This window comes from Schistocerca gregaria, chromosome 1 (assembly GCF_023897955.1).
Source record: "Schistocerca gregaria isolate iqSchGreg1 chromosome 1, iqSchGreg1.2, whole genome shotgun sequence".
NCBI lineage: Eukaryota > Metazoa > Arthropoda > Insecta > Orthoptera > Acrididae > Schistocerca > Schistocerca gregaria.
This window is the reverse complement of record NC_064920.1, coordinates 328,416,275-328,440,464: the sequence shown is the minus strand read 5'-3', so window position 1 is coordinate 328,440,464 and position 24,190 is coordinate 328,416,275. Positions and strand designations below refer to the sequence as shown.

At 45.3% G+C, this 24,190-nt stretch overlaps 1 protein-coding gene across 2 annotated transcripts in view; it reads right to left on the bottom strand.

Moving 5' to 3' along the window:
- The window catches only part of LOC126344021 (transcriptional repressor scratch 1-like), a 131,288-nt gene that overhangs the window by 68,209 nt on the left and 38,889 nt on the right, over positions 1-24,190 (bottom strand). The window contains exon 1 of one of the 2 annotated variants that reach the window (XM_050001988.1): positions 5,963-6,030. The exons of the other annotated variant lie outside the window; for it this stretch is intronic. The gene's annotated coding sequence lies outside the window, so the exon portion shown is untranslated. Of the gene's footprint in view, positions 1-5,962; positions 6,031-24,190 lie in introns of those variants that run through there. 2 annotated transcript variants of the gene reach the window in all.

Sequence of the window (24,190 nt, the reverse complement as noted above, 5' to 3'; positions counted from 1 at the left end):
CAGGTTTCCCTATAATTGGCGTGGGAGGGGATGAGGGAATGGTGAGGCAATATGCTTCACGGGTCCATGGTTTCTCGAGCTGGAACAAGGTAACATCACACCACCTCTGTAGGTTTTGCAAAGCACGGAAGGCAAGAAGGGAGGATTACAGGTCAAGCTACAGGCAACGATAAGGTATTACAGAAAGACAACAAATTCGGATACGACAAGGATGGTGAAGGAAATCTGGCGTCATCTTTTTATCAGGGAAACCATCTTAGCATTCACTATAATTGGTTTAAGGCAATTAAAGGAAACTTAAATGAGTATTGGGGTATTTAGCCCACTCTTGCGGAATGCGATTCCAGTATCTACAGCACTGTGCTATGCCGCTCGGTAAAAAAAGGTGAAATTTAAACCGGTTTCCAGATAAATAGCTTTTACGCCCTGTAAAAAAGCTGAATAACTTTTCGATTTTCCATATTTTTATTTTTAAAAATGAGGAAAAGAACGCATTCTGTCCCATTATGCAAAAAATGAAAATTAAATATTTTTATTATTTTCTCTAAAGAATCTGAAAATTGATATAGGATTGGCACTAATTACGGCCAAATACAAAGTTAATTCGGAAAAATTTCGACCGATGGAAGTGTTCTTCTTTTGCTCATTCTTGTGACCTTGGAGTCACAGTTTACTCCACTAGTTACGGGTAAAAAGTGAATATCTAATGCCTTTCATGTAGGTCGAGAAAATGCTTTTTTTGCATTTATAGACTTTGAAAAACACTTATCAAAATTTTGCTTTCGTCAGACATGCCCTTTGATCACAATTCGGTTGCATCATGAGTTTGAGTTTTGTTATTTTCCTTTATTACTTTCTGGCTTCATTCTTACCCTGGGATTTCCCTCTCTCGTTCCACAGCGTGATAACTGGACTGACCAGTATATTTTCACAGATTTAGGCAACCGTTTGGATATGGCCACACTGAGGAAACTATTCTGGATTGCATTTGAAGCCATTTAAATACGTATAGAACAACCAAAATGGGCAGTTAATATATGTGCCTATGAGCAGTGTTGTAATAATGATTTCGCTGTTTTATCATGCTACGTACGTTTCAGGTGATCCTTAATGTCAAAAATTCAGTATAAGCGAAAGCAGACACGTCATTTTAATACAATTTTGCAACAGGTAGACTAACAAGAAACGTAATTGTTAAAGAATATTTTCATATTCATCTCTTATATTGAAGATCTAGCGAAGGAATTTGAGAAGAGAGTTTAGAAAGTTGCAAATCTAGATGGGGTGAAGTTAGTACTGTTGGTAACAGCATCGTGTGCTAGGGCATGAGTGCCTCATTAGACAGAGAAGGGGACAGGGAAGGCACAATTTATGCTGGAATTTACCACGGATCATAGAGAGAACTGAGCGCAACATTTTTGTAAAAACGAAGAGAATTTCATGTGAGAGAAAGGACTCACACATGTTATTAGAAATAACGGAGTTTTGTTCTGTTTTGAATCTAGTTGTAAGAATCCAAACAGAACAGACTGGCAATGAAACTGAAATAAGATTCTGCCTGATCGGAAAGTGCTTCAATGTAACTGTCGCAAAGTATTTGTAACTAACACAAGACAAAAATGGGTACAATCAAGAGTAACATTAGCTAGACTCCCTTGAACGTTAAATAGTATGCGGTCATCAGGCAAGCTCCGGAAAATTGTCTGGAGATTTTTTAATTTAGTGCTAGTCGCAATATATCATGAAAGGTATGAGGAAACAATCGACTTCGGAAAGTGAGTGTCCTGTACTCACTAATTTTTCCAGGAATTACGTTCTGACCAAAAGACTCGGTATTTATATGATAGTAATTTGAGGCTCGAGATGAATGGTGGCCTTAGAACTATATGGGGCAAATTGGTTTTCCGAGCAGTTCCAACTACGAGATCATTACAGACAAAGCAGTAACTTATTTTGACGAAGACAGAGGGAATGATCAGATTTTGATCTGCTTTTACAGTTTCTACGGAGATTTACAGGAGTGCATTAGGAAGACCTATATCAGATTAACTGAACGGGGTTTCCATCTATTGGTCTTGCGATGATCAAATTTAGAATATTAATGCTGCCCCATCTCTGATTATTAATTCGGGTATAATAGTAGAATATTTATACCAAGAAACACGTCCTCTTCGTTTTCGTAGCAACATTTTCTCACAGTGATTGAAATTCGTTGTTTACCTTTGAGGCCGGTCAGTTAAGATGAAAACGAGTAAAAATAGCATTGTAGAGTGTAGCTAACACTTTGGTTGTGTGACTTGTGACGTGATTATTAATATATGGTACCATATATCGTGAGCGTAGTCCCCTACAGGGACTGATTCGCCTATTATTTTACTTCTTTTTTCCGTCTTCCTTCTACACAAGCGAAGTGAACACATCGCTTTGTTAGATGGGCAATGCACTTTTCCGTAAAAAGCATTTGTTTCATCGAAGTTGACGATTACGATTTTAGCTGCGTAAAAAAAGCAGCTACGCTGAAAATTTCTCAATGAGATCTTTACTCTTCCATAGATGACGATTACAGTTTTAGCTGACTAAAGAAGTAGTTAAGTTGAAGATTTCTCAAGAAGGCCATTACTCTCCCATAAAATGATTGTGGTTTAGTTCACTGCATTAACGAACATATCGTTATATTCAGAGATGAGATAAGTAGGATTAAAATTGTTCTCAGTTTTAAATGGTTTTTAAGTACTAATATCTCATCTAACGAGAATAATCGGAGTTACACTAGCATTTAAATTTTGGGTTTGAGGTGAATATGTTGAAATTTTTGCTGAACATGTAAGTAAATGCAACTGAAAAAATATTACACTAATTAGTGGTAATATCAACGTATAATAACGAAAATACCGTAAAGACCATTGTTCACTTTAAAATACCACCGATTCTCTATGACTCTGAAATATTTACTGCAGATGTACACCTTTTCCTGAAATTGTCAGATGGATCTTAGCAAATCTCCAGATTCAAAGCTGATACATAGTCTTTATTAATAGAAATGTGCATGAGCGGCGAGCGGTTCCATACAAACCAATGTGTGTCATTTAATCCGTGCCGGTATGCGTTTTCTCGCATCATCTAGAATGTCAACTGCTCGATCGTAAATGACCTGTTGATAATTATCAAGAGTGGAAAGCTGCTCGTTCAACGGCTTTATCTTGGCTCCTGAGTTTGTAGCGTAACTTGATTTACAGTGCCGTACTTCAGCTCCCTACTTTCTAGAGCGCTTTTATAAAACTTGCCATCACAGGGGAGGAAGAAAAAGGTTAGAAACATCAGGTAATTCATGGTTCTCATATTTTCCTCTAATTTTTGTTTAGTCAAGTTATGTAAAATTATTGTTTTTATTTTACATTTTCCTGATAATCACTTTCCTCTGTCCCTTATCAGTATTGTGAAAGCAATAAAATAAGGAACCATTCTCAATAGTTATGTGGAACTCGTCACAACTCCAACATATTTTATGTTCCGTAGAAGACTGTTCTGTTGGAGATCGGCTGTATATTTTACAGCAGAGCAACTGTACACAACGGACTAGAAGAGAAGATCAGCACTTACTCCTCTGTTGCAGTGACCGGAGTAACTAAACAGTTTACGTAAAAAGCACAGAATGATTTATGTGGTTATATAGCAAATGATACTTGTCGCGTTAAATAGTTTTTAAAATTCTCAGTGTTGCAAAATTGATTGCAAAACTAAAATTTTTAGAAAAACCGACGATAGGGGCCTTTTTGTGGCCAGAGAAACTGAAGTTTTGTGGTCTCTAATTCCCTGTGGTTAAAAGCCCATTGGGACACTGTTGGTCTCGCCCAGTTGTTTCTAATTCTGCTACGCAAACGAGAGGTAAGTGGCTGCCTATGTGTAATTGCAAGGAAGGGTAACTGTCTCAGCCGTATTTGTAACTGGTAGACAACACCGCAAGTTCATACGCTCGTAGTGCACGGTACGTCGTATGAAAAAATATAATACTAATTTTAGTGTAAATGGAACGTCTACTCTACTCTTAGAATACACCTGCGCTGTTTCAGCGCCAGAGGCTACGTAGCGTTCCTTTGCTTAAATTATCATATAATTACACAGTTTTGGTAATATGTAGTAAAATTTAGTACACTAAGCAAGTTCGTCGGAGGCAGCATATTGCTAGTTGCGGAACAAGGGCCATCTATCTTGCCTCTCGAGGGGAACACCACTAATTTGCTCCGAGGGTGGCGCCAATGCGTCTGCGTGCGCGAGAGGGGGCTTGAAGTTGCAGCAGAAACATAACTTTGTATTTCATGAGGCGAAAAGTACTTCTAAACAGGTAGTGACGACTATAAAGAATTCCAATTCACTTTTGCTCATAGACTGCACTAATTTTTGCTATTTTTCTAATGTTTTACGGAAGTACAATGATCTTTATGTTCATGAAACAACAGATTTCTTATTTATGGTGCACGCTCATTTTGCCTCCAAATAATTATTACATCTTTCACATATACACAGGAAGTAATTTTTTTCTTTAATTATCAGGTAAACGTTTTGACGTTTTGTGGTCAGTGCTACCAGACAGAGTATTTGCTTAGGTCCCACGCACAGCACTTGTTTTCTACAGAAATGATGAGGGAAACAATGAATTTCCACTCTGTGAAGCCCAAATTAATGTAAACCATATATGAGAAAAAATGTTTTCAAATCCCTGCTACCATTTTTTCCTACTACAAGCACCAACAAATGACACAAAAGTAAAATACTGTGTAGTACTCTAGAAATCGCTCTCTCGTCAGCACTGCCGGAATGTTTCCTATTTGAACATTTATTTACTTTGTATTAAAAAAACCTCTCGAACGACGCCTTTGTTCACGTCAGCTGGCCATAAGTGAATAGTTAATTAACCAGATTTCTTTTGCAAAATATCTACTCTCATACAAATTAAGTTTCTCTGGTTCTGAGTGTATTCGTAGCCGGTGACTGATGGAATGATTCGACTTCATTTATTATAGAGTTCAGACTGTTCAGTTAAAAAAGAAAGAAAGTAAGTAACTAACTATGGTCGGTTCACTCAGGGACGGAGTGGTAAAGAGCAAAAAGAAGAAGCATTAATGACCTACCAGTTACATATTTTTGCGATATGGCTTGACAAGATTCAGTCTCCATTCGGAAGTTACTCGTACTACGTATCCAAAGTGTGTTGAGAGAAGCAGCAGTGACCGATGGCCATCTCGTGTCGACCTCCATTTTGTGGCAGTCCAGGAAAGTATACCCGAGCTATCAATAGTTGTCTGAGGTATCGATTAGAGATGATCTTGGAAGAATTGATTTTAGACCACTGTACTATTTCTCGAAACTTTAATTTTGTTTCCCCAAAACTACTGCAAATAGTTCAAGTATAGCCTACGACAGCAAGTGGAACTGCGGAACACTAGAATATGTCACTCTTCTCCACTTAATGATATGTATTAATAAAAGAGGAAATCTCGTCAAGTAGTGACGACTCGAACCAAGAAATGACACGAAGATAACACATTGCAATCATATTTTGAGGAGGGAGGAGGGAAGGTGCGGGGAAATTGGAGGGTATGGATTCTCAGCCCGGCCACGCTATCACAGGCCTGCAAGGTTTCCCGTGCTTTTGCTACAACGGCTCGGTTGAACATTGATTCTGAAAGCTCAGTTTCCTCCCCTGTTCATTTCCCATTTGGGACATGACCCGTCTCCTGTGAAATGGGCGTCGCCAGAACATTTCAGTTACCTCGAAGTAAAAGTACTGGGAAAAGTACAAAGTCGTCGAGAAAAGTAATGAAATTCCGCGGTTGGACCAGAGACTACAAGGGAGTCAGGATATTCAGACGCAGTCCATCATGGAGGACTCTCAAGGACTGCAGGGTGATAGGGGTCTTCGGTGTAATCTGGTTCGGAGCGGTAGGACAGGGGAGGTACTCACCTGCTGGGAGACCATGCCGTCAGCGCCTCCGCCTCCGCCGCTGCCGCCGCCGCCGCCGCCGCCTCCGCCGCCCCCGGCGGTGGTGCGGCTGCCTGGGCCCGGAGTCTGGCGACGACTGCAGCGCAGATCCTGCTGGTGGCTGGCGGCGCTGCTGGTACGGCTGCTGGCTCGTGCTGGCGCTGCGCCCGCCCGCCGCGCGCGGGGGTGGAGGGGCGGGGCGGGGCGGGCCGAGTAGGGCCGGCCGGGGGCGGGGGACAGCGGCGGCGGCGGCGGCGGCGGCGGCGGCGGGGGCCGCCTCGGGGGCGGCGGTGGCGGCGCGGGCGCGGGCGGGGGCGAGGGGGCGCAAATGGTTCCACTGCAGCTGACGTCACAAACCGAATGTTCCGCCGGCGCGCATCGCTCTACAAAATGGCGGCGCGATCGTTAGGGTCCTGGCGGGCGGCGGAGCCCTTATTTTTTCCACCCCCGGCCCGCGGTGGCAGGGATTTATTAGTTTTCGGGGTTCCCTTTCCCGTATTAAAGTGCGACCCGGCCGGCGCGAGCCTGCGGGTCCCGCCTAAAGCGAGCGGCAAGGGTTGCCGCCGGATCGAAGTGGGAACCGGTGCACCCTGGGCCTGCAGCGACATTTGGAGTGGCTCCCACGGGCATTCGCGACCGCGTGTCCTCGGCGGTAATGAACTTTCGGTGTAGTCTTCCCGGCACGCCCATGCGGTTGCCTGCTGACGGGCGTTAGTCACGGAAGCTGGCAACAGGGGAGGCCGCTGCCTCACAGCGCTGATTGGGACCACCCGGGCAGCCGAAAACTGTCGTAAACACGCGAAACATTGTCTCCAGCGAGATAACAGTAATCCAATAAACAGCGTTATTCTTAGGCCATCGAGGATCTCAGTCTCCTTTACTTATGTGTAATCTCGTAATAGATAAGGACTTTCTTAGCTGCGGCGTTGATTTGATTAATCACTGCTGTCGAAATAAGGAGCTGAGAACATTTTCTACGTTACTGTCAGTTAAAAGTTGTAAAAAGTGGCTGCTGGAACTGCTCTAGAACGCTCAGTACTCGGTGGGGGTCTCTTCACATGCTACTAACGTTGGATCGCAGCCAGTACAAGTCATACAATTTCCCAAGACGGTCTCCAATGAAATAACAACAATCAAATAGACTTCTTTCGAAGCCGCTCTCGTTTTCAGTGTGTGATACCTTCGTTACTCGCTTTGGCACGTAATAATTTAGCTTTTTTGCCTCTGAAGTATTCAATCCCTGTTAAAGATGTGTGTAGTGGGTGATATTCTCTGAGACACTGTTTCATAAAGGTATCAAATAAACGCATCTGGAACACTCGAGAGTCTGTAAAATTATAATAGAACTTGCATTCGAGAACTCCGGAAAAGAAGTATTGTTCAGCTCGTTGAACTCATTACAAGGCGATGTTTCTCTCTAGCCTAGGAAGTGCGATTAAAGTACAACAATGCACGTCAAACTATCTCTCGCAGCTGAAACCACAAAAGGTTTAGCTTCTGCCAGTTAATTATTTGTAAATACGAACGCTCTACTCTAGTAGAATTTTCCTTCACCAGCAGAAACAACACGGACAGCACTCATATAAAATGGGTAAGTCTTTAATTATATCCCAACAAACCTAAGAGGCACTACAAACAATATTTACGTCGGTGAGCGACAAAAAGATAAATACGTCTTTTGCAGGAGTGCGGATATGATAAAACATTTTCGTGTGTAGTACCCGTAGACTGTTTACAATGTATGATATTCGACACCGTTTAGCCACAAATTCAACATTTTCTCAGCGTCATAAGTAATCCCACTGCAGGACATGAACATCTGTGTTATTTTAACGAATCACACCACAGTATCGTGTGATAATAACTTGAAAAAATGCCAATTGAGGAGCTACTAGACCGAATAGTAGCGGCTCCGGACACAGAAAGCCATCATAACGAGCGGGAGAGCAGTGTGCTGACCACACGCCACTCCTAACCGCATCCTCATCTGAGGATGACACGGCGGTCGGATGGTCCCGATGGGCCACTTGTGGACTGAAGCTGGAGGGTGGCCGGGCCTTAAGTTTCGGACCAATGGTTGGTACGTTGTGGTCTGCGGCTGGCCTCTGATTTAATTACGGGTCAGTTACAAATTCCGCATCGGCTTTTAGCATTTTCTCGTGAATGTAACGTGAAAAGTAAAAAGAGCCGCAGCTGGCTGAAGCTGTGGCCTAGTGACATAAAGCCGCTAGACAAAATATTAGTCATTCCCGTAAAAGGTCATACTGGTTTCTTTGGATCGCTGTAGATGGTACATAACTGCTAGCAGTCTGTAGCGCCACCCACCACCCGAAACGTGTTGACAGTGATGCGGTACGTACACGCCAGTCTGTCGTTCAGAATCAGCGTGCTAAGACGGGTCAAAATGGAGACAAAATGGCAGAAAGGAACTGTTATGTTTGGACTTACTCATGACCACACCATGTATGAATGTGCTCGATTTGTTAGTGGACTGTACGGAGTTTCTACAAGGAATGGTGTGCTAATGGCCGCCATGTAACAGCGTATGCTCTTAATAAAGGTCCTAACCAGATAGGGACTGCAGACCAGTGTCACACGTTGTAAGTGCTAATCGATTTCATATCCGGAGCGAAGGAAGTGAGTAAAGAGGCAGACAGTATAAGGCCATGGACGGTGTAATCACTGAAATCTGCAGGGCTAGCCGGGCTGGGGTATGGGTGAGAGGAAACGGTAGAAACGGCGAAAATCAAGCAGCGTGCTGCTGCCATGTGGGCCAGTGATGTGTTGCAGTGCTTTTCATCTTCGGCAGTCAGCCAGCCGTTCTTCTTGCGGGCCAAACAAGGTTGTAGCGACAGAGACACAAAACTGTAGTCAGCATCCGGCATTTGAACTACATATGTTCTGTTTACTATAAAGAAGATTTGTTAATGTGAACACATACAGCCTAACTTGGTCTATCTTCTGTAAAGTCATGTGGGAAGATTTGCTAATATTTTCAGTTTAACGCTAAACTAGGGTGGAAAGAGGTGCCGGTTCACCCTTGGCTCACACAAACACGGGTTGTAAAAATCTGTCTAGAGGGGAAAGTGTTCGGAAATGACACTTGATGCGTACTTGTGAACAGAGGACGGACAGAGATTTTGCGATAGGCTTGAGTGTAGTGATGTGCATCATTCGTGAAATGTTGCGTATCCATTACTTTGATAGAACGTCGTTGTCTCTCTGAGAGTAACGGTATCCGTGGGCACTAGCACAGATGTATCACGGCATTACACACCGAATAATGCTACCACCTCCATATTCTTCAACACAGTGTACATAGATGCTCTGCATGAGTCTCTGATCGAACACTGCAAAAGAAATGGTCATTCAGAGCCAGGTAGATCGCAAATAGCCTTTGCTCATAGCGTCACACATTGAGCAAGTCAATAACTCACTGGTCCACTTTATGCAAGCAGTTATTCGTCTTGGCAGTAATTGATAAGAGTTGTTGGACGCCCACTTGAAGGGTATAGTGCCAAATTCTGTAGAATTGAAGCCTTATATCGTCAAAATCCGTAGTTGGTTGGAGGGCCCTGACGATAATGCTCCAAAATGTCTCCAGAGCAGAAAGATCCGGTGACCTTGATGGCTAGGGCAGCGTTTGGTAAGCATGAAGAAAGACTGTAGAAACTTTCGGCGTCTCCAGACCCATTGTCGGTCTGGAAGCTCACTAACTGGATGAGTCCGCTTCGAACTGAGCTCCGCTGACCAGAGAAGACTTGTCGGGAGACGCCCTGACCAGCGCTGAAATACCAAACTGACTGTCGCCCTCCAAATGACCCTACAACCAGGAATGATGGTCGATGGTGCCATTTCGTTTCATAGCAGGACTCCTTTGATTGTCAACCGCGGTACCCTTGTAGCACAGCGGCAAGTCGACGACAATGTACGCCCCGTTTCGTTGCCCTCCATAGCAAGCCACCGTGGGCTTACATTTCAGCAAGATAATACCCGACGCACATGGCGAGAGTTTTTACTGATAATCTTCGTGTTTGTCAAATCCCACTTTGGGCAGAAAGTTCGCCTAATCTGTCACCAACTAAGGACGTTTAGAGCATTATGGGCAAGGCCTAGCAAGATCGGTATTCTGGCGATCTATTGCGCCAAATGGAAAGAATTTCGCACGATATCACTTAGGAGGCCACTCAACAATTCTGTCAATCGATGCTGAGTCGAATAACTGCTTGCATGAGAGCCAGAGTTGGACCAAAGCGTTATTGATATGCTCAGTTTGTGAAAGCTCTTTCTCTTGAACAAATCATCCAGTTTCTCTGAAATTGCAATAATTTTACTCTCTGTACGTGTACATCACACCTACCGATTTCCGTCTCATTCGGGTAGTTCCTTCATGGGACGTCTTATTTTTTTTTTTTTTGTACATCCGAAAACAAAACCAATTTCTACTGTGTGTCGCACAGTGTAAGTACCAGGTGGCTGCTTAAATCTATTGCGTTTCTGGTAAACACCCTTGGAGTCTCAGACTGTTCTCTCGGTCAGTAGATGCGATTGTCTCCCGTAACCAAACACCTACAAAAACTGACCGTAGTTGCACAGTGATGTAGGTCACTGGACTACATCCAGCTGCTGTTGGAATACTGTTGAAGAAGCAGACGGCCTCACATGTCTCAGACACGACAGACCACGATCTTCCAGAGCCTGTTCCCAGGCGTATTGTGTTCGGCCATCCCTATTTAGGTTTCCCGTGATTTCCCCAAATCGCTCCAGCCAAATGCCTGGATGGATCCTTTGAAAGGGCACGGCCGACTTCCTTCCCCGTCCTTCCCTAAGCCGATGAGACCGATGACCTACCTGTTTGGTCTCTTCCTCCAAACAACCCAATCCAACCCGAGTCGCCTTGAGCGGTGTCACGATGGCGCCGTGCTGGACAGCTACAGCCGCAGCCGCAGAGGAAGCCACGTGCACCTAGCTGGCTGCCTGAATTATTGCTCGCGCAATATTGCCGTTGGCGGCGGCGGGGGCGGCCTCGCTGCGTGGACCCGCAGTGCGCCGTCGGAGGCAGCCAGCTCGGCGCACGGTGAGATTTAAAACGGCCCGGCAGCAGCGGCGGCGGCGTGATGGATCGCCCTATATGGAGACTCGCTGCGGCCTGCTGCTGGTGCCAGATTTATTTCACGACCCTCGCTCGCGGAAGCCGGCGCTACTGAACTGTGCACTTGCCGCAGTCCGCCTTTTCTCTCGCGTACGTTCACCACTTTGTAATGGTTTGCTTGCAAAAACTTCGCGCTCTCTCCATTAGAGCACTTCTTTTACAGATAGAGCAATAAAATCATCCTAACTGTAATTTTTAGCCCGCCGAAGTGGCCGAGCGGTTCTAGGCGCTACAGTCTGGAACAGCGCGACCGCTACGGTCGCAGGTTCGAATCCTACCTTGGGCTTGGGTGTGTGTGATGCCCTTAGGTTAGTTACGATTAATTAGTTCTAAGTTCTAGGGGACTGATGACCTCAGATGTTAAGTCCTATAGTGCTCAGAGCCTTTTTTTTGTAGTTTTTAGCTGAACGGCATGCGACAAACACAGTTATTTCTGAACACCTCCCACTAGTTCCTAATGACTGTTGATTGTTATAATTATGGTTGTGACACAGAATGACAGTTGTTGATGTTACTCTGATCTCTTCTTCGTATCAAGTAATCTGGAATCTGGACAAGAAAACCTTTGCAAATTAAATGGACAGTTGGAGTACGGAATGATGAAGCAGTAAAAACTACAGATGAGGGACGAAGTCTATGGGACACCCTTATCAGAAGAAGGAATATGTGTTACTTTATATAGGAATAGTTCACCTGATGCTGGGGACGAGCAATGTATAGAAAATTAATAGGAGCAGTGCGCATGATAAAATGCACAATAAATTATAGAAAATCTTCGGTGAAGCTGTTACGCAGAGATACAAAAATTAGGAAAATGTTTGAATAGATGAAGTTACAGTATCAAAACAGTCGAATGATCGATGACAAAAAAAGGAAATTTTTTATTTTTACTTTTTCACTTGAGGATAATCGAAGTCCGGGTCTGTAGACGTATTTCCGAAAGTGTTCGATTAGAATACTAGCTGTGAGCTAGTCTACACAATTCATTCATGTGTTTAGTGTTAAGTTATTGCGAAATATATGTGGGAATAAATGAATTGTTTTCTCCAACACACTCCTTCTTGAGTATCGTTTAAATACGAAAAGCGATACCAGTATTAAATTGGACGAGAATGTGAAATCGAAAATAGCGTAAACGAATCAGTTTTTCGCAGCGTTCTACGAAAGTGGGATGCCTCTCTAAAAGATGCAGCTTCGGGACTTTACTAGGACGCTTTCTGGATTACGAGTACAACGTCTGGAATCTTTATGAAGTGGGCATAGCATCTGATATGCAACACATTTACGGTCGTTCAACCAGGATTGTGACAGCTCTGTGTAATCCACACTAAAGAGTACCAGAAAAGTATCAGAAATGCTCAGGAAACCTGGGTCTGGTCCAAGTCGACGTGGCTAAATTTTGAGGGTCATTATTTGTGGGACCTACAACAATTTCAAACAATTTCACATCCATCATTGTTATTTCCGCTGAGGGACTGACAGATTATGGCAGCTGTCGAGGTATACAAGCTCAACGAACAAAAATTTACTCACCCCCTTGAAAGACACATTGGTCACTTTGGAGCGCTAGAGACGGTGTCAGACTGATACAAGGTAATCCACCGCTCCACCGCTGACGTAAATCATGAAAATTGGCAAGCAATGGTGCTCTGGCCACAGACGGGCCTATCGTGTCGGACCTACCGCGACATCCATCAGCCATCTTGTGGATGCGGGCCGGCCGGGATGGCCGAGCGGTTCTAGGGGCTACAGTCTGAAACCGCGGTACCGCAATGGACGCAGGTTCGAATCCTGCCTCAGGCATGGATGTGTGTGATGTCAAAAAAATGGTTCAAATGGCGCTGAGCACTATGGGACTTAACAGAAGAGGTCATCAGTCCGCTAGAACTTAGAACTACTTAAACCTAACTAACCTAAGGACAGCACACACATCCATGCCCGAGGCAGGATTCGAACCTGCTACCGTTCCGGTCGCGCGGTTCCAGACTGTAGCGCCCAGAACCGCTCGGCCACTCCGGCCTGCTGTGTGATGTCCTTAGGTTAGTTGGGTTTAAGTAGTTCTAAGTTCTAGGTGACTGATGACCTCAGAAGTTAAGTCCCATAGTGCTCAGAGCAATTTGTGGATGCGGTATGAAGAGTTGGGGTCAGCGCGCCACAATCCCGGCCGCTGTCGGGTTAGCAGACCTGGTGACTATACTTCGCGACCACGTAGCCCCTCAACTGGCATGGAGGGTAAGTGCAGTCCCCCCACCAAGGAAAAAGCCCTGGCAGTACCGAGAACTGAACCCGGGTCTTCCGCTGCCCACTCAGCTACGTAGACGGACAAGTCGTGGCAGTGGTGTGTACCTAACAATCTGTTGTACGGAATCAGTGCAAAACGAGGGAACAATGTGGAGACGTAACAGAAAGGCAGAAAGCAGCTGTCGTGATAGTGTGTGCTCATGACCCCACCGCGAACGAAGTTGTCCGAATATAAAAACACTCTTAATTGCGTTTATTTAACGTTAATGTTGTTACCGTTTTCGGTCACTAGACCATCATCAGACAGCATTTGTCGCAATGGTTACGTGAGCTTCAACGTATTGCCGAATGGTACCACTCACATGTGGAGCAGATGCCTAGCTCAGCAGACCTCTGCTCAGTACGAAACCGTTTCTGAGTGAACATTGCTACAAGGGACGTGCCTGCAGTGGATATTTGGAAAAGGATACCTCACTAAAGGCCATTCCTCACGATAACAAATGAAGCTTCTCGTCTTCATTGAGCGAAACAATACAGGAACGTGTCATAACGGTCTTGAGACGAGTAGTGTTGTCCGGCGATTCGCGATTTTGCCCCATTTTATAAAAAAGCAAGGCACCGATTGAACAATTCAAAAAGCACTGTCAGTGGGCAAACGTCACTGTTAAATGCTGGTTGCGGCTAAACCATCGGTAGCTGCATCAATAAAACTTATAATCTACGACAATGCTAGGCAACGAGCTTACGAAAAATGTCAAAAGTATGGCAAATATTCTATCGTGGGAGTAGATAGGATCCTCCCATGCTGCCGACAGGCTATCCATTATTTTCCCCCGCTACTCCATTCATAAGTTATTAGTGTGACTAATTTTGGTGGTTGTGTGTGATGCTGTGTAGTAGGCTATTTGTACCATGGAGGATTGATCTGAATCTGGATCCTCGAGGGAAGTCTATTTGTGGTGTCACCGCCAGACACCACACTTGCTAGGTGGTAGCCTTTAAATCGGCCGCAGTCCGTTAGTACACGTCGGACCCACGTGTACCGCTATCAGTGATTGCAGACCGAGCGCCGCCACACGGCAGGTCTAGTCTAGAGAGACTCCCTAGCACTCGCCCCAGTTGTACAGCCGACTTTGCTAGCGATGATTCACTGTCTACATACGCTCTCATTTGCAGAGAAGACAGTTTAGCACAGTCTTCAGCTACGTTATTTGCTACGACCCAGCAAGGCGCCATATTCAGTTACTAACAGATAATATTATGAATCATGTACCGTCAAGAGCGACGTTCATCATTAATGGATTAAAGTTAAGTATCAGGTAATTTCGTCCGCTTTCTGAATTCTAATTCCTTGTTATGTTCCAGACCTCTCGTCAGTATAGTTCTTCCCTCCTCACGCCAGCCTGCGTGAGCTAAAACGCGTGCATTTCGGTCTCTTCTAGTAAGACGGTGTTGGCTCTTCAGCCAATATTTCTTCGAAAAAACCTCAAAGTTCACATTTCACTTGTGAATGACTACCTAACTTCCCACATTGTTGATAGTTTCTAGCTTTAATGTACGCAATTGGCTGCAGTATTATCACCAAGAACCAGAGGGCACTGGAATGCTTCATTTTAAATAACGATCCTGAACCGACAAGTTGGAGTTTCGCATCATTTATCGACTTCAAGCAGGGAAGCCTTCAGTTTAAGGATGTTTGTATTAGTTTAAGGCCCAGGGGGGTACAGAAATAACTATTAGAATTAAAAAGGAAAGCTGTAAAAGCGGCCGCAGGGCTTTACTTTCGGAGAGGAGAGGCGGCGGCTGGCTGGCCGTGGGCGGCTGCCAGCGCGCTCTGGTATCGCTGGCGGGTTGCATGCCGGCTATCGCTCGCCGCATCTTAACAGGAGCTCCCCAAGAAAAGAGCACCGGCACATTTTTCACGGAGCCAACCGTATAATAATGATATCGCACTACCGGCGGGATCCGCCTGCCCGCCGAGACTGCATTAATAGCCTAACGAGCTACCTGTTTGCGGGGCCGAGACACCCACTTTTTATCTGGTCGTCCGGCTCATCCTTTACGTGCAGTTATTCAGAGTGAGATATCAAGGGTTCACGGATTTGTTACAAATGCTTAGCGCAGTGGAAATTCCTTTTCACGGAGGTGCAGATTATTGTAGTGATTAAACAGTCTCACTGTATTTGCTCACTCTTTACTGTCCTTTCGTTGGAGAACTGTTCTTATAACAAGTTCTTTTACTGACTACTTTTAACCAATTTTGTTCACCGTCCTTTCCGTTTATCGAGATCAGCATACTTAACTCTCACAGAGTCTGGCAAAGTCCCATCTACGAACCGCACGTGTTTTCGTTCTTTAAAACAGGTGCATACTAAATAGAATTGTCTATTCGTTATTACTAGCTTACATTGTCGCTATGTAACCTTCTGCAAGAAACGAAGCAAATAAACAGGTACACCAACTACAACAGTTCAAATATTACTTTGTATCAGCGTTTCTCAGCCGGCTTGTCACGACACACTGGTGTGTGGCGAATAAATCTTTGGTGACATTTTGAATGTATTCCAACCTTTCCCAGATAAAACGTCTAGAACACAAAAAATATGTTCCCATTCATGAATATTAGGCAATGATAGTTTAAAATTTATATCTCATAGTCGTTCCAATTTAAGAAAACGTGTTGCTTGTACTCTATGTGATCAAAAGTATCCGGACACCCCCAAAAACATACGTTCTTCATACATACATCATGAGACAGCAGAATGGGGCACTCCGCGGAATTCAAGAACTTCGAACATGGTCAGGTGATTGGGTGTCACTTCTGTCATCACAATTTCCACGTTCCTAAACATCGCTAGGTCCACTGTTTCCGATGTGATATTGAAGTCGAAACGTGAACGGACACGAATGTGTAATAGGCAGCCATGTAACCAGACCATCACACAGGAATTCCGAACTGCATAAGGATCCACTGCAAGTACTATGACAGTTAGGCGGGAGGTGAGAAAACTTGATTTCATGGTCGAGCGGCTGCTCATAAGCCACACGTCATTCCGGTAAATGCCAACCCCCCCCCCCCCCCCCCCCGCCCCCTTGATGTGAGCAGCGTAAACATTGAACAGTGGAAAAACTTCGTGTGGAGTGACGAATCACGGTACACAATGTGGCGATCCGATGGCAGCGTGTCGGTATGGCGAATGCCCGGTGAACGTCATATGCCAAAGTGTGTAGTGCCAACAGTAATATTCGGAGGCTGTGGTGTTGTGGAGTGGCCGTGTTTTTCATGAAGGGGGCTTGCACCTCTTGTTTTGCGTGGTAGTATCACAGCACAGGCCGGCTTTGATGTTTTAAGCACCTTCTTGCTTCTCACTGTTGAAGAGCAATTCGGGGATCACGATTGCATCTTTCAACACGATCGACCACCTGTTCATAATGCACAGCCTGTGGCGGAGTGGTGACACGACAATAACATCTCTGTAATGGACTGGCCTGCACAGAGTCCTGACCTGAATCCTATAGAACACATTCAGGATGTTTTGGAATGCCGACTTCGTGCCAGCCCTCACCGACCGATATCGATACCTCTCCTCAGTGCAGCACTCCGTGAAGAATGGGCTGTCATTTCCCAAGAAACCTTCCAGCACCTGATTGAACATATACCTGCGAGAGTGCAGGCTGCATGCCAGCATCATATTGAATTCCAGTATTACCAATGGAAGGCCCCACGAACTTGTAAGTCATTTTCAGCCAGGTGTCCGGATACTTTTGATAACATACTGTACTTTATGTGTTGTCTTGTTTGTTGTAGGAAGAAAGTCAGACTGACGATTGTCGCGAAAGTTTTAAACGTACAATGGTGTGCCGCAAAGGAAAAAAGTTTGAGCAAGAATCGTTGGGCTATGTTGGGAGGTGCTCATACGGCGCATTTAGTTACACTGAACTACAGTCCTATTTGATATAATGGCCTGGAAATTTAATGTCAGGATATGAAATTGACAGTCTCACGTTTACTTCACTATCTGATCAAAAGTATCCGAACAACTATTAGTGGTACCGATGTGGGGCTTGTTCATCCTGCGCCTTTATGACGGCTCAACTCTGCTGGCAACACTTTCACCGAGGAAAATTAATGTAGGCTGTGTGAAGGAAAGACAGGCAGCCCATTCTTCCCCGTAAGCCGGAACCAGAGAAGATAGCGATGTTGGACCGCAGTCGACCAGATCACTCTTTTCCGTTCGACTACAGTTCTGTGGCGTCGCTCTTTGCGCCACCAACTCAAGCATCGCTTAGCACCGACTAAAGAAATTCGTGCTCAGCCATTGTACTCTCTACGATCAGTAGTTGTGCTGGCTGGGCTGCTAGCAACACACAACGGGTCTAACGAGTGTTTTCTTCCGCTGATTTCAAGCGTTATTTCACAATCACCCCCAGCAATGCTCGTCAGTACACAAGTGTGCCTGGTCTTGGTTTAGCTATCGTTGTTCCTCCGCGTTTCCATATCACAAACACATGGCAGTTGTCGACTTGGGAAGCTTCATATTTTTGAAGTGGTTGGTCTGTTTCCCTGGTGCCATCAGTGGCTAGTTCATGTTGTAAGTCACTGAGCACTTCTAGCGGACCCATTCTGCTATTACGTCCCTAATGACAACGTACTACTGAGCGTCTCCTTTTATACTGCCGAGTCCGGCTATAATAAAGTCTAGTGGTTTAGCCAGCCTTACATAGGACATCCTACTTTTGATCAGAGAGTGTACATTAGATGGCAAGACGACGCGTATTAGAGGATGCTTGATAGAACGAAAAGATATACTTTTCAATGTACTTCACGTCTACAACAGTGCCCAAGTACCTAAAGATAGAGGGACTAATGGCTCAAATGAATCTAAGGACTATGGGACTTAACATCTGGGGTTATAAGTCCACTAGACTTAGAACTACTGAAGCCTAACTAACCTAAGGACCTCAGACACATCCATGTCCGAGGCAGGATTCCAACCTGCGACCGTAGCAACAGCGCGGTTCCAGACTGAAGAACCTAGAACCGCTCGGTTACAGCGGCCGGCAGGAATTAATGCGTGAAGTATGTCTAATTATGAACAAATAAAATAAAGAAATATTATTAAGCTTAATAAATACAACAGGAACTACAGTGAGCGGTTTTCAGCATCTTCTGTATAATTAATAGACACTTATGAGTCAGTTTCCCATCGGAGTGACTCAAAAGAAATGTAATTACAAGCAAAGCTGTCCTCAAGTGAGAGGCAGCTTTAATAGGCATGCGCATAATCGAGGTGGTATGCCTTTTTCTTCCTCCGACCTCTGAACTGTAGTATCCCGCCTGTTGTATAGGTGACCTTTAGTTTAACATGGACCCCAAATAACGACGGCCATTTACATTTGTGGCAATTACAACGCATAGTCAGAGGTGATGCAAGTGATAAGTAACATAAAGGACAGATTGTGAATGAGAATCCGGAGTGATGAGTTTGTAGTCTGACATATACCCACTCTGTCAGCGAGCTGCAGCGTATCAGCTCGCGTACTAAAACCAGAGGAACGCTTTATGCCACCAGTTGTTTTGGTCCGTGAAATAGCCTAAAAGTACGGCGGATTGGAAAGCAAATGACTCGAGTACTAAACACGCAGCACGTCTTTTTACATGCATACGACTTCCGCCGAGATCCAAATACGCAAAAAAGACTTCTCGTATTTAATTTTGTGGGTAAAAGAAATAAAAAGGATTATTCAGAAATTAGAAAAACACACACACACACACACACACACACACACTGAAAGACAATATAAGGCTAGGCTATTACGTATGCGAATCACGATTGCCAGTCGTATTTTCGCGTTATCTACAATCCTCCGCTTCAATTTGTATTTGGTACAGTCGAGAAATAAGAGCCACCGTGATTAAAATGCACATACAAGCGCTAAGGCAACACGGCTAGCGTGTAAACAGAAAATTCCGAAACGCCGGCGCTGCGACAGAGATAAGACCGGAATTCGTTTACATTAATTAGAGCGACTCACAATTAAGATGCTTCGCAGGCACTCACTCATTTCCAGATACAGGGAACTAAACACGTGTCGCCGCTTTATCGCGCCGAGACTAATTACCCCCGTGCCGGCGGCGCTGAATCTTTCAATTAAGCGTTCGTGTGTTGCGACGCGGCCCGATAGCGGCTGTCGCGTGACGCGGCCGACGCCCTCCGCCGAGCTAATGGCCTGTGCTGTTGCTGCTGCTGAGTGCGGGCGGCTCGCCCGCCGCCACGGCCGTTCTGCGTAGTCCCAGTCGCCGCCCTGGAGTGGCTTCCCCCGTCTTGGACACAGCGGCGCGCAGCGAGGTGGAATTTGGACCTATGGATCCTACTCGAAAATAAAAATTCAGGAGGACGGCGTTTCAGATCCGCATCAGGATCACTTTTATTATGGACCAAAATAATTATTATCTACCGGCTTTAACGGCAAATACTCACATTCTTGGTGGTTTTAGTTCCAAGGCCATTACGCTGTGGTATACGACAGCTGATCGTTAGGTGATCAGCTACCGTTTATAGCCTCGGAGGTCTTCTCCTGCGACCTGACATTGTCTGAGGTCGAAAATCAACTAATGCAGTCTTTTGAGCTCTGACAATTTCTCAGAGTACCTTGCAGCAGACCAGAGCCTAATGTCCATAAAGCTAAAATCACTAAACGCTATTCTCTCAGCTTTCCAACCGAGTTTATTGTTTTAATTTATCTACTATATACACTACTGGCCATTAAAACTGATACACCAAGAATAAATGCAGATGATAAACGGGACAAATATATTATACTAGAACTGACATGGGAGTACATATTCACGCAATTTGGGTGCATAGATCCTGAGAAATCAGTACCCAGAACAACCACCTCTGGTCGTAATAACGGCCTTGATACACCTGGATGGCGCGTACAGGTACAGCTGCCCAGCTTCAACACTATGTCACAGTCCATCAAGAGTAGCGACTGGCGTATTGTGACGAGCCAGTTGCTCGGTCACCATTGACCAGACGTTAACAATTGATGAGAGATCTGGAGAATGTGCTGGCCAGGGCAGCAGTCGTACATTTTCTGTATCCAGAAAGGCCCGTACAGGACCTGCAACATGGTCGTGCATTATCCTGCTGAAATGTAGGGTTTCGCAGGGATCGAATGAAGGGTAGAGCCACGAGTCGTAACACATCTGAAATGTAACGTCCACTGTTCAAAGTGCGGTCAATGCGAACAAGAGATGACCGAAACGTGTAACCAATGTCACTCCATACCATCACGCCAGGTTATACACCACTATGGCGATGACGAGTACACGCTTCCAATGTGCGTTCACCGCGATGTCGCCGAACACGGATGCGACCATCATAGTGCTGTAAACAGAATCCGGATTCATCCGAAAAAATGACGTTTTGCCATTCGTGCACCCAGGTTCGTCGTTGAGTACACCATCGCAATCGCTTATGTCTGTGATGCAGCGTCAAGGGTAACCGCAGATATTGTTTCCGAGCTGACAGTCCATGCTGCTGCAAACGTCGTCGAACTGTTCGTGCAGATGTTTGTTGTCTTGCAAACGTCCCCATCTGTTGACTCAGGGATCGAGACGTGGCTGCACGATCCGTTACAGCCATGCGTATAAGATGCCTGTCATCTCGACTACTAGTGATACGAGGCCGTTGGGATCCAGTACGTCGTTCCGTATTACCCTCCTGAACCCACCGATTCCATATTCTGCTAACAGTCATTGGATCTCGACCAACGCGAGCAGCAATGTCGCGATACGATAAACCGCAATCGCGATAGGCTAAAAACCGACCTTTATCAAAGTCAGAAACGAGATGGTACGCATTTCGCCTCTTTACACGAGGCATCACAACATCGTTTCACCAGGCAACGCCAGTCAACTGCTGTTTGTGTATGAGAAATGGGTTGGAAACTTTCTTCACGTCAGTGCGTTGTAGGTGTCGCCACCGGCGCCAACCTTGTGTGAATGCCCTGAAAAGCTAGTCATTTTCATATCACGGCATCTTCTTCCTGTCGGTTAAATTTCGCGTCTCCAGCACGTCATCTTCGTGGTGTAGCAATTTTAATGGCCAGTAGTGCATTTCGTAGCCTTGGTGGTCTATCGGATACAGTAGTGGACTCCAGCCATGGAGATCGGGGGTTTAATCCCAGATAGAGGTTGTGATTTTTCGTCGTTTCAGTCCCTCCACAACAGCTCCACGACCACTCAGTCTCCTCTGAAATAGGTACCAGGGATTTTCCTCCGGGGTGAAAGATGGTTGAGCCGATGGGCTCGTCAACCCTCCCATTCCTGGTACCGCGGTGGCGAAATCCTGTATCTATCTACAATAAGGCCAATAGCTGGGTCACAGGATGCGCTGCGCGGACTTTCGATATCGAAGCTACTTCGGCTTTGTCTTCAGGAATCGATAGCAAATAAATTAAAACACTAAGACCGAAACTGGAAGAAAAGTAGTAAGAGAATAGCCTTTATCCTCAATAATAAAATGTAAATATCCGGCGTACTGTAGCTTTCCGTCATTTACTTAAATCACTTAATAAAAATGTCAGGATTGTTCCATTGGAAAGGTGTGCGATGGGGGTCAGAAACAAGAAGCCCAGCGTTGATATCACACAGTGTTTCTATCGGTGGCCGAGAAAAATATTTCAGACCCACTGCTCTCCAAAATCGATAGGAATACGGCTCAGAATGTGGCATGAAAGGCTTTAAGGAAACCACTCCTTCTCTTTGGGCTTTCATTGGGCACATTTCGTGGCCTAGATCAAGCTGCGACCGAAGCAGCAGCGCGGTTCCGGACAATAGCGCCTAGAACCGCTCGGCCACAGAGGCCTGCGGAGAAGTTCTATAATGGCGTTTGAGTTAAGGGGAATACCAAGTGGTCTGAGGCGTGGATGGGATAGTCTGTACAACTGAGCAGAGGCACTATGCCAGTGTGGTTTAGTGGTTAGCACATGGCCTTGATACAAATATTCATTCGCTGCTTCAGTCTGCATATATATAACCATAGATTTGTGTGACTTGAATAGGTCTCTGCATACAGTTTCACTTTATCTGTATAACAGTCACGCGTTTATCGAACCTACAGGTAACAAATCTTGCAGCATGCCTCAGAACTGGTTCCTTATTTTCCTTTACTCTGACCAGGTGGGAGTCGCAAACACTAAATGAGCTGTCAAGAATGAGTCGCAGTTGTGTTCGTACGGCACGAAATGCGCTACACTTTCCTAGAATTTTTCTTAATAATCCGAAGTCGCCCATTCTGATTCCCTGCTACCGTCCTGATGTGCTCATTCCATTTCGTATCACTTTGCAAGGTCACACTGAGATAAGAAGGTTTTTTTTTTTTTTTTTTTTTTTGAGGTCTGGTTGGTCGTGAAATGGAAACCACGGTGAAAATCAAAAATATTTTATTTGCAGCGTTAGCTAAAACTTTAATCCAGCTGTCTACATAGTCACCATCCCAACTGAAAGATGTGTCATAGGGTTGTGCCAACTTGCCAATATTATCTTCAAAAAAGGCAGCCGCCTGTACTCTCTGCCGACTCTCTACGCTGGTACATGTGTGAAAATCCATGACGGTCAGCTAGAGCCGAAAGTCCGGGCTGTATGGTGCATGATCAATCATTTCCTATCGAAAAAGCCGGTGGCCGAGCGGTTCTAGGCGCTACAGTCTGGAACCGCGCGACCACTACGGTCGCAGGTTCGAATTCTGCCTCGGGCATGAATGTGTGTGATGTCCTTAGGTTGGTTATGTTTAAGTAGTTATAAGTTCTAGGGGACTAATGACCTCAGAAGTTAAGTCCCATAATGCTCAGAGCCTTTTGAACCATTTGAAAAAGCTGCAAGAGCACCAGGATCATCGTCAGGAGAAAGGACAATGGTTGATGACGAAATTCGCCTTCGCTTGGTCTGAAGTGATCTTCGTAGACCACTTTCACCAAACACCCGTTTCACCTGCTGGAGAAGATAGTCGGTTGGCATTCACTCCCTTCCTTGACTGTCTGCCTCATGAACTTCTGTACGTCCTACTTCAGAATTCCTGCACCATTGCCATACGTTGTCTGTACGCATGACAGTCACGTCATGTTGTCTGCATGTAATCAGGTGGAACCCTCTGCATGAAGAAATCGAAGGAAAACGTTCAGTTCACACTTGGCAGGAGAGTTGTTTTAGGTGTATTTACGCGCTCACTCTGTCCTCAGAACTAAAAAGCGTGGCTTGATCGACGGGCGTACTAGAGACACTGCCCAACAAATCAGAGCAGACCTTCATCGTATTTTCACAGTGGATTCAATTTTGCAACCGACCGAAAAAAAAGCCCTGATATTTTGAACAACGAATACTGTGTCCGAACATTACAATATCGTTTTTCTTGCTCATCTGCTGTAACTTACATTTTTCTGGGTTTAGTACATAGAGCTTTCAGTAGAAAATATTGTCACTCGCCGTTTCACTTTTACTTTTGTAGAAACAAAGAGAATTTCCAGCTCTTATGGTTTATTTACTTATTATAATAAAGACTCGTTAGAACCAACAAGGACAGGAGGTCGTTCCTTCCTCTCTCGCAGAGAGCTCCAGATGCCACCTGCCACTGTGCAGTAATGCGGCTGTCCCTTTCCACTAGTCGCACACACAGGGGCGGCTGCGGATGCTGGCGCGGGAGGCAGGGCACGTCCACCGAGTTTGCTCGACGACCCATACCGAGGCGCGGCGCGCCTAATGCAGCACCGTCATTGTAGGGGGGAGGGGGAGGAGGGGTCTGAAGGGACTG